This window comes from Phyllostomus hastatus, unplaced genomic scaffold (assembly GCF_019186645.2).
Source record: "Phyllostomus hastatus isolate PE091 unplaced genomic scaffold, TTU_PhHast_1.1 phas_contig_86, whole genome shotgun sequence".
In the NCBI taxonomy this organism is placed as follows: Eukaryota; Metazoa; Chordata; class Mammalia; order Chiroptera; family Phyllostomidae; genus Phyllostomus; species Phyllostomus hastatus.
This window is the reverse complement of record NW_025333977.1, coordinates 58,194,548-58,206,119: the sequence shown is the minus strand read 5'-3', so window position 1 is coordinate 58,206,119 and position 11,572 is coordinate 58,194,548.

The following is an 11,572-nucleotide window of genomic DNA, read 5'->3' as shown; positions in this document are numbered from 1 at the left end:
ATTCTATTATTTTAGAATGATGCAAGTGCATGCATTATCATTGGGCTATGTCAAACATTATTAGTGTATTAATATAAGTATGTCAAATTGACAGTTAGAAAGATAAGTCCTATCAATTATAATGCCTTTTCTTTTTGTCAGCACAAAACTAAGTTAAATACGAGTGCTTGTGTTCTTTGATTCCAGGAAAGGATTTATATGAATTCAAATACAATTTCAATCATTAGGTGTTTATAGGAATCGGTTTTAATCTATTTCATGATAAGAATTTATATTCACATCTTCAGTGTGACACAGATAAGATTGTTTGATGCATGAAACAGCAATAATTCACAACTCATATCCTAAAAATAATTCTAATACAAATATGCAAATAACACAGAGGATATAATTTAAAAGATAACCCTGTGGAAAATCATAATTTACTTGAACAAGATCAAATGAATATTTTATAATCATATGAAATTCACTGGGATAAATAAAAAGAACAAGTAATTAATTCAATACCAGAGTTTACATGTTGTTAGCAATGAATACAATAGATGAAAACACTCTATGAACCACAGTCAAATAACAGGAAAAATATTTAAAACTATAGTAGAATCAAACTCACCATTCTTTTTTGGTCAATACTAAAAAATGGGTCCTGTTCTAATAAATTTGCAGCCATTCTTTGAGCAGTATACATCATAACCACAAAATAATTTTAGAGAGTTTTTTAAATTTTTATTGTTATTCAATTATTATACATACTAATTATAGTTAGTTTTTTTATTGTTGTTCAATTGCTGTTGACCCCATTTTTCCCCCATTACTCTCCCCTGCCCTACTCACCTCCACCTCCCACAGTCAATCATCCTCCGGTTGTCTTTGTCCACGGGTCCTTTATACATGTTCCTTGAGTTGACCCTTCCTCTTCTTTCCCATGTTATGCCCCTCCCCTCTGGACAATGACCAGCGAGTTTTTTATAAAAACAAATTTTAAATAAGTAATATTTTTCTGAGTATTACTTTGAGATTATTCATGATAAAAGTAGCAATGAAATTTTAGGGTACAGAAAAAGCAATATAATGAAAAATACTGATAAATCTGAATATAGACTTGTCTTTTAAAATTAAGCTAAGAAGGGCCTAGTTCAAAGGAAGACTAGAAATCTAGACTATTTTTTATTCTTTTAACTATCCATTCATACAGTATTTACTGAGTGTTTATAATGGATTAGGCTTTATTCTGGGGACTAGAATATAGTAGGGTATGACACAGAATGTCCTAATTCTTTCTGATGTAAATTCCATTAGGGGATCATGGAAAACTAAACACATGTAACACACACACACAACACTGAAAATGTCTATACAAAAAATGTTACATAGAATGATGTAACAACAGTGATTTTAAGACTACTGTGAATAAGGAGAGGAGAAAGCCCTTCTGAGGTGGTGATTTAACCTACGATTTGAAGGACATAAAAATGGCAACCTCAGCCATTCCAATTAGAGTAGATACAAAGTCATATGGGGAAAAATGCATATGTAACATGTTCAAGGTGCTGAAGTGAAACTAGTATGACAGATGAAAGGAAGCATCTTTAAAATACACAAAACAGAAACAGACTCATAGATACAGAGAACAGCCAGATGAGAGGGGGTTTAGGGGACAGGTGAAAAGGTTGAAAGGATTAAGAAGTACAATTTCATAGCTTTTTAAAAATTTTAATTTTATTTTATTTTTATTGTATTTTCCATTACCATTCATTCCCCCTTTATACCTCCCCCCTGGAAAATTAATAGTTACAAAATAGTCACAGGGATGTAAAATACTGTATAGAGGACATAGTCAATAACATTGTAATACTATGTATAATGCCAGGTTGGTAGTGAAAGTATCATGGAAAGGAGGGGTGTATTTGATTGTCTAACTGCTTTTTTTGACACCTGAAAATACTACAAAATAATACTGGATATAAAGTGTAATTGAAAAAAAAAGAACAGGAGATGAACTCAGAAAATTGAGACAGTTTTTAAAAGCTAGGGAGAGAATAGTGTTTTACTACATTCTTAAATGCCTAAATTATTAGCATTTAGTAGTGACAGAATATTTTTAAGTAAAATAAACTACAAAATTATAAATTTACTCATTTTTCTACTTTATTCATCTCTTTTCACAAATCTCCTCACTCTTCTTTCTCTTCCATGTATGTCTATATGATTACCTATCTTATATTTCTGTGATGTGCACTTTTTAGACAGGAAGGTTAAAGTGTTTTCTTTTTATTTAAATTATTGATATACAATTTATATGCAGTAAAATCACAAGATAAAACATAATTAATTTGATATTGAGTGCCTGAGTACTCATAATTATATTAATTTTCTATTACTGTATAAAAATTATCACTCATTCAGCAGCTTAAGGCTCGAAAAAAATTGTTATCGTACACTGATTGTAGGTCAGAATTTGAGGACAGGTTATCTGGTTTGCTATTCAGGATCAGCTGGGTTGAAAAGAAGATGTTTGTTGGACTGTGTCTTCCCCTAAATCTGGACCAGAGAAAGTTGTTGTCATCCATCAGGTTGTTGGCAAAATTAATTTTCCTATCGTTATAGGACTAAAAACACTGTGTTCTTGTTCAGAAGGAGGGTTTTCTCAGCAGCTTGAAGACACCCACATAGCTCTGATAAAGGACTTTCACACAACAAAGCAGCTTACTTCTACCAATGCAGATGGTATCCCTTGATTCTACAATGAAGTCTTATATAACAATCATGCTAGCAATATCCTATAACCATTGCCTTACAATATAACCTTATCAAGGGAGTAATGTTTCATTCATCTCTGACATTAACATACTTAATCAAAGAAGTGACAGTAATTACCATCACTATATTCTATTGATTAGAATCAAATCACAGACCCCATACACATCTAGAATTACAAAGGATGTAACAACAGGGTGCTATCACAGGATCATCTTAAATATCTGCATGTCACACTTATTGATACAGTCAACAACTATAAGTAATAGGCTCTAATCCTCTCAAGTTATCAGGGATTTAAAATCACTATATACTTTACTGATTTAAAATCAATATAGCCATTCCCTAACATAGTGTTATGGAAACTATAATACACAACATGTTATAGGTTATCATTAAATATGGTCTTTATAAGAGAAGTATATTATACTTCTGATTTATACTCTGATTTTATTTATTTATTTTTAGTTTTGTCAAATTTTGCTTGTAGATTTTGAAATTATTTTAGTACATTCAGATTTAGAATTGCTTCATCTTCTATTGAATTATCCTTAAATTACTATAAATACTCTCTCTCCAGTAACATTTGCCTGAAGGTCTAATTTGTCTCATATTAAGGGAGTTACACAAACATCTTAGGAGTAATCTGTTAGTGAAAATTATTTCTTTATATTTTTACATTTATTTTTTTCTGTATTTTTATATTGGAAGTATTTCAGATAAAAACAACATAGAGATGCATTATGTTTTTTTATCATAATTAACTTCTGCCTTCAATGACAGTACTTAGTCCATTCACATATCAGTATAATTTCTGATATAGCTTGGCTTAAGTCTATCACATTTCTATTTATTTCTTGGTGCTTATTAATTATTCCTTAATTCTTTTTTATTGTATGTTTTATTGTTGTTCTGTTACAGTTGTCCCCATTTCCCCCTCTTTACTCTTCCTTGTTCTACCCTCTCCCACCTCTCACATTTAATCCTTCCCCAACCATTGGATGTCCATGGGTCCTTTACATATGTCCTTTGAGGACCTTTCTCTTCTTTCCCCCATTATCTCTCTCCTCCCTCCCTTCTGGTCACTGTTAGTTTGTTATTTATTTCCTTCCCTTGGTACTATTTTGTTTGCATGTTTGTTTTGTTAATTAGGTTCCACTCATAAGTGAGATCATGCACCACAATATTCACAGCATCAACATTTTATTCTGGTTTTGGCATAATTAAACATTTATAATTCTTCCATTTTTAAAAATTACATATTTTAAATTTTACATTATTCTATGGTTTCTAAATGGCCACAGTACATATTTAAATATGCATCTTTACTTATTACAGTCTGTCCTTAATTAGTACTTAAATAATTTCTCCAAATGTAAGAAATTCAAAAGAATTCAAAACATAGATTCAATTTACCCCCACCCCTGCTTTTTTCTGTCAATTATTTTACTTTTTTATATTACTTATATACCTAATATGCCATTTAATTATATTTTAATTAAAATATTATTCATATCTGTCTACATATTTATCTAATACAGAGGCCTTCTGTTTCAAAAATAGTTTAATATTTCTATTTGAAATCATTTTCTTACACTTTGAACTCCTTTAGTTCTTATAGATAGTATTTGCTGACAATAGAATTTGTCATCATTTGTTTTTGAAAACCTAGTTATTTTTTCATTATTTTAAAAATCTTTTTACTCTGTTTATAGAATTTTTTAGATAAAATTCACATAAGACAATGTTATCATTTTACATGTGATACATATGAAATTTTACATGTAACTTACATGTGAATTTTAAAGTCTACAATTTTGTGAGTTTTGTATGTTCACAGTGTTGTGCAACCATGATTACTCTCTTAACCCAAAAACATGTCCACAATCCAAAAAGGAAAGCCCAGACCTGTGAGTAGTCAGTTATAATTCCTCTCTTCCTCTGACCCCTGATAATCACTAATCCATTTTTGGCTCTATGATTTTACCTATTCTAGGCATTTCCCATAAATGGTATCAAATAATTTGTGGCTTTTTATGTCAGACTTCTTTCAATTAACATAATGATGTGAAATGTGCATTTTTGTTGTCATATATATGATTACTTCATTCCTTTTTAAGTTGAATATTCTGTTGTACTATAACTTTATTAATCCATTTATTAGTTAATAGATGTTTGAATTTTTCCACTTGTCTATTATATATACTGTTGCTATAAACTGTCATGTACATTTTTTCAATTAGATATGGGTTTTCACTTCTATTGGATACATATCTCAGAATGAAAACATTGAGACATATGATTACTTTATGTTTAATCATGTGACATGTAACCAGTGCTTTCCAAAATGGCTACACCATTCTGTCTTTTAATTAGAGATTGTAATCTATTCACATTTAATGTAACTAACAGGGAAGGGTTTACTTCTACATTTTTGTTCCTTGTTTTCCAAATTTGTATATGTTTTTATTCTTAAGTTTCTCTATTATTATCTCATTTTGTGTTAAAATAGTTTTTCTACCATACAATTTTAATTATTTCATTAATTTCATACAAGTAAAATAAAATGATATCATAGAAAATTTGTATTCTCTATCATGTAGTTATAATAATATAACTAAATATAGATTTAGCTGTTGCCTTGATAGTATAATTAATCCATAATATAAAACAATTGAATTTGAATAAATACATTTAGTGCAATCATAGTCAAAAAACTTTTCTTCTATATAACTTATCTCTCCTTCCCTTTATGTTATAAATGTCGCAAATTATGTTTTTGTATATTTTGCATTCATTAAATATGTATTTATAATTATTGCTGTCTTAAACCAGGAAAAATTGCAAATAAATACTTTTTTAATATTTCCTGAGGGTTTTACTTTTATCAATGTTTATCTGTATGTATTTGTATTGCTGTTTATTGTTCTTTAAGTCAGGTTAATGAAATCCCTTTACCATTTCTTTTGAGAAGGTCTACTAGCAATAAACTCTTAGTTTCTGTTTACTAGTAATGCTATACTTTCTTCTTAATTTTTAGTAGTATTAATTTACTGGATATAGAAGTTTTGCTTGAAAAATTTTATTTTCTTTCAACACATCAAATATGTCATCTTGCTGTCATCTGGACTTTGTGGTTTTGGATGACAATCAACTGTTAATCTAATTGAGGAAACTACACATATACTAGCAAATTCTCTGTTGTTTTCAATTGTTTCTCTCCCTTTTTTTTTTGAAGTTTGATTCTAATACAGGAGGTCTGTACAGGAAGTATCTATCCATTTAATATGACAAATAGAGACATTTATTGAACAAGACAAGATACCAAAACCATTGTACCTAGGACAATGATGTCTCAGTCCCCTTCAGAGTAGGCACCTTGGGACCTCACACACTCCTTTCAGTTGTCATCAGCTATCTCATTGTATTTTCCTGAATCTCATCAATGGCCTGAAATCTCCTCCCTTTCAAAGGTGATTTTAGTTTTGGAAATAGCCAGAAGTCTCAGGTCACCAAATCTGGACTGTAGGGTGGCTGAGTCACTTGGGTGACTTGATGTTTCTTCCAAAACTCTGCATTTGATATGATGCATAAGTGAATGCGTTGTCATAATGAAGCTGCCAATCACCAGTTGCCCATAGCTGTGGCCTTCCAAATCATCCAAAAAGTTTCTGTGGAGGAGTGTTCAAGCTTAATGCAAAAGTTGATGCAGATTCATTGTTCTATTTGCTCAGTGATTTTGAATGTGATAGCCACACAGTACACATGCTCACTCAATGGTGTCTACTGCCCCCACTGACTAGTATAGTGAAGTTGCCATTGTCCATGCGTGCATATTCCAGTCCACACTCCTTGGCTGCCAGGTTAAATCAATGTTGCACAAATCATTCTTATTATATTAACAATGGTTGGACTTTTCCTGGACAGACCTCATATATGTTCATATTAATATTTAGTTACTTTCAGTATTATTTTAAGTAAGAATGCCTTGATCGATACAGCTATATAATACATGTCACATCTATTTTCACCCAAGAATATTTCATAAAATTTGCCCTATGAGAAAGGCTATTGTTGTTAGTGAAAAACACAAAACAATCTTGACAGTGATTGAGGAAAATCAATTTCATCAAAAATATGTACTCTAGAGAAAATATAAATTTGTTATAAAGAAAAACTGTCATTGATTTATTTTTTATCATGACTCAAGCAAAATGTACAATTCCATCCACCTTTTGTCTGTCTCATTCATTTTCATTCACTCTATACTTACAAAGAAAAACAAACAAAAATCTTCATCTATATTTCATTTATCTATTTAACTTCAAGAAAGATTAGATGATATATTTCCCTCAGAGTTTTATACTATGTTTATTCCAGATGACATTATAATCTTTGATATTATTGGTTATTCTGTAAATACAAAACATAAATAAATCAAAGTGGCTTAACAATTTATCAATTATCTGAATATATAAAAAACAAGAGAATGAATAAATATATATCCGTAATGGTGAAATTCACACCATACGATCACTGAGCTCTTCACTATTACCTTGTAATATTATTGAATTTGTGTGTATAATTATATGATGTTATTTCATTACGAGTATGTGCATAAAAAAAATCACACAAAGTTAATACAAAGGGAGAAGGATTCCATTATCTTCATGAATATCATTTAAACTACTGGGAGAGTAGGATGTTTATGAATTGTGACAGACTATCACTAATTACAAAATATCTGAGATATTTATCCACAAGTGACAACCAAGAAGCAATGAAGTGAAATATTGAGTCTGAAAACAGGAATGTTTTGTATTTAATGAAACTCAGAGAGATATTAATAGCATATAAATTAATAAATATATAAGGCATGCTTCACACAGAAAAACACTGCACTTGGCCAGGAAAGTTGGGGGACAGTGGGAAATATTTGATTAATCACATTAATATTTGATTATTGTTTATAGCCTATTGATAAAACAATACAAATATTTCATTGAAGAGTATAACTTCTAGCTCAATTAGTGAATAGACTTTTTTAATATAATATATTTTTGGAGAAATTTTTAAATAAAAATGTTAAACTAAGTATGAAAAACAGAATTTTAACTGTAAATAAAAAATAATAAATGCTAATTTTTATTCCCTAAAATAAAAAAGCATTCATACTTTCCATGAGAAAATATAGCAGAATTTGAAATCACTACTCTAAAGAAGCAATTTCTCTTTCTGGAACCCTTATGATTCAGAAGCTGAAATGTTTCAAGTTGTCCCAGAGGTTCCTAAGCCTCTCCTTATTTTTTTTTTAATTCTTCATTCTTCATTCAGTTCTAGGTGAATGTTTATTTCTTCTTTTTGTTTCAATTCTTTGATTTGAGTGCTGGTTTCCTTCCCTCAACTGTTGGTTCCCTGTATACTTTGTTTTATTTCACTTTGTATAGCCTTCACTTGTTCCTTTACTTTGTGGCCATACTCAGTCATTTCTGTGAGCATCCTGATTGCCAGTCTTTTGAACTCTTCATTTGATTGGTTGGCTATTTCTTCATCACTTAATAGTTCCAAGAAGACTATCACTTGATTTCCCCAAAGAAATCTGGCAGGTAAAAGGGGGCTCAGAAGAAGTATTCAAAATCATGAAAAGCAAAGACCTACATCCAAGATTATTCTATTCAACAAAGCTATCATTTAGAATAGTAGGACAGATAAAGTGCTTTACAGATAAAGTCAAGTAAAAGGAGTTCATCATCACCATGCCCTTATTATATGAAATGTTACAGTGAATTATCTAAGAAAAAGAAGATCAAAACCACAAAGCAACAACAACCAAAAACCAACTAAGCAAAAACTAGAACAGGAAAAGAATGATAGAGATGGAGATCACTCAGAGGACTATCAACCCAGAGGGGGAGGGAAGGGTGGGGCAACAACACAGAAAATAAGAAGCATAATTCATAGGCAAAAATTAGGCAGCAGGAGGTTAAGAACAGTATAAGAAATGTAGAAGCCAAAGAACTTTTATGTACAATCCATGGACATGAAATTATGACGGAATGATGGAAAGAAAGGGGGTACCAAGCAGAGAGTGATAAAAAAGCAAAAAAAGAATGGGACAATTGTAATAGCATAATCAATACAATATACTTAAAAAAGAAGCAATAGCTAAATGTTGGTTTTATTAGAGCCTTGTAATTTAATAATACTATAATATGAAATATGCTGACCACTATTTTCACCAGAATACACAATTGGATACCAAAGTCTCAAATTAAAATGAAAAACATTTTAGAAAAAAATAAAATACTGAGTAAAAAATTGGATTATATATTAATATAACTTTTAGTTAATTTTTTTTAAAATTCAAATAATTTACTTATTCACCCTGGCTGGCGTAGCTCAGTGGATTGAGCGTGGGCTGCGAACCAGAGTGTCGCAGGTTCAATCCCCAGTCAGGGTACATGCCTGAGTTGCAGGCCATGACTCCCAGCAACCACACATTGATGTTTCTCTCCCTCTCTCAACTCCCTCACTTCCTTCTCTAAAAATAAATACATAAAATCTTTAAATAATAATAATAATAATTTATTTATGTAATTCTTTTTAAGTATTTTTATTGATTATGCTATTACAGTTTTCCCAATTTTTTTTCTTTTGTATCCTCCTTCCTACATGTCCCCCCAAACCTCCAGAATTCCCCCCTTAGTTCTTGTCCATGGGTTGTACATATAAGTTCTTTTAGTCCTCTGTTTCCCATACCATTTTTTATCTCTCCCTATTTTATTTCTACTAATTATGCTTCTTCTTCACTGTACTTTTTTCCCCCTATTCCTCCCTACCCACTCCCCACTGAAATCCCTCCTTGTGATGTCCATTTCTCTGATTCTGTTCCTTTTCTAGTTGTTTTTTAGTTTTTTTTTTCATTGTCTTTCTTTTCTTTTAGGTTCATTTGTTGATAGTTGTGAGTTTTTGTCATTTTCCTGTTCATACTTTTTATCTTCGCTTTCTTAGATAAATCCCATTAACATTTTATATAATAATGGCTTGGTGATGCACTTTTAACTTGACCTTATCTGGGAAGCACTTTATCTTTTTTAAAGGAATTTCGTAGAGAAAAGTGAATTATTATTACATGAAGTACTAACAAGGAGAAATTTTGGCATATTTATAAATTTTTTGTTTAGCCTTCACTGGTGTAGCTCAGAGGATTGAATGCCAGCTTGCTAACCAAAGGGTTGATGGTTTGATTCCCAGTCAGGGAACATGCCTGGGTTGTTGGCCAAGTCTCCAGCAGGGGATGCGATAGAGGCAAACACACATTGATGTATCTCTCCCTCTCTCCCTCCCTTCACTTCTCACTAAAACTAAATTAAAAAAATATTTTAAAAAGAGAAAATTTTGTTTTAAATTATAAAAACATTATTTTATTAAATTTAAACTATACCTTGTGATTTTATTTGTTAGTCTAAGAGACATTTATATTTGCAGTCACTTGTTACCCTGTATTTTAAATAATCATCACACAATCACATATTCATATGTTATATAAAATACCATAAATTAAGTAATTACAGCCAAAGCAGTCCAGAAAAAAATCTTATAAATTGCATACACACAATTATCTTTTGAAGCTATGAGGAGTAAATATTTTGAATCCTATTATAACATTTAATATTTCATATTTATTTAGGGAACACTTTATTTATATTATTCTAGATATCAAATTCAGCATGTTTATTGTAAACCTGAGCTGTAGATGGCAACCATCATAATGTAACATGCTTTATGTCTATGCATATTTCATAGTTCACCTTTATATATATTTATATATTTTTTAATTTTTTAATTAATATTTCTTAATTTCTATCATGCATTTCTTTTATATATTTTTTTGGTATATACTTAAGTATTTCATTTTCTTGGGAATAATTGTAATTGGTATTGTGCTTGAATATTGGTTTCAAGTTGTTTGTTGTAAGTATGCAAAACTGTGATTAATTTTTCTGTCTGTATTTTATTCTGCAAACTTACTGAACTCACTGTTATTTCAATAATTTATTTTGATGATTCCTTGGGAATTTCTATACATGTAATTACACTCTCTACAAATAGGGAGTTCTATTTCTTCATTTCCAAAAGTTGTATTATTTTCTTGCCTATTAACAGTGTCTAAAACATTAGTATGTTGAATAATGTAGAGTGGTAAAAACATTATTCTTGCCTTTTAAGCATAGAGAAAGTTTACCCACTAAGTATGATAAGAGCTGTAAGGATTTTGTACATTTTTTATGAAGTTGAGGAAATTTCCTTTTATTCATAGTACATTGAGAGTTTTTATGTTGAATTTTGCCAGTTAATTTTTTGTGTGTCAATTGATATGATCATATAACTTTTCTATTTTCATCTGTTTATATGGTAAATGATTGATTTTTAAATATTTAACCCAAAATACTGGAAATAAACTCATATGGTCATGGTGTATTTATGTTTTACTGAATTTGCTAAAACTTAAGTGAAGTGTTTGTATTGAATGTCACAAAAGATACTGAACTACAACTTTTTTTCCTCTTTTCCTCTCCTATCTCTCTGCTCTTTCCCCTCCTTTCTCTTCTCTCTCTCTCTCTCTCTCTCATTCTTTCTTTCTCTTCTTTATAATTTATTTTTGTTGTTGTTGTTTCTCAATTCAGCCTAGTACTGACTTCATAACATTAGTTGAAAATTGCTTTCTCCTTTTTTCTTTTCTAGAAAAAAAATGTGTAAAATTGATGTTAATCTTTCTTTGGATGTTTGACAAAATTGTCCAGTAAAATAATTT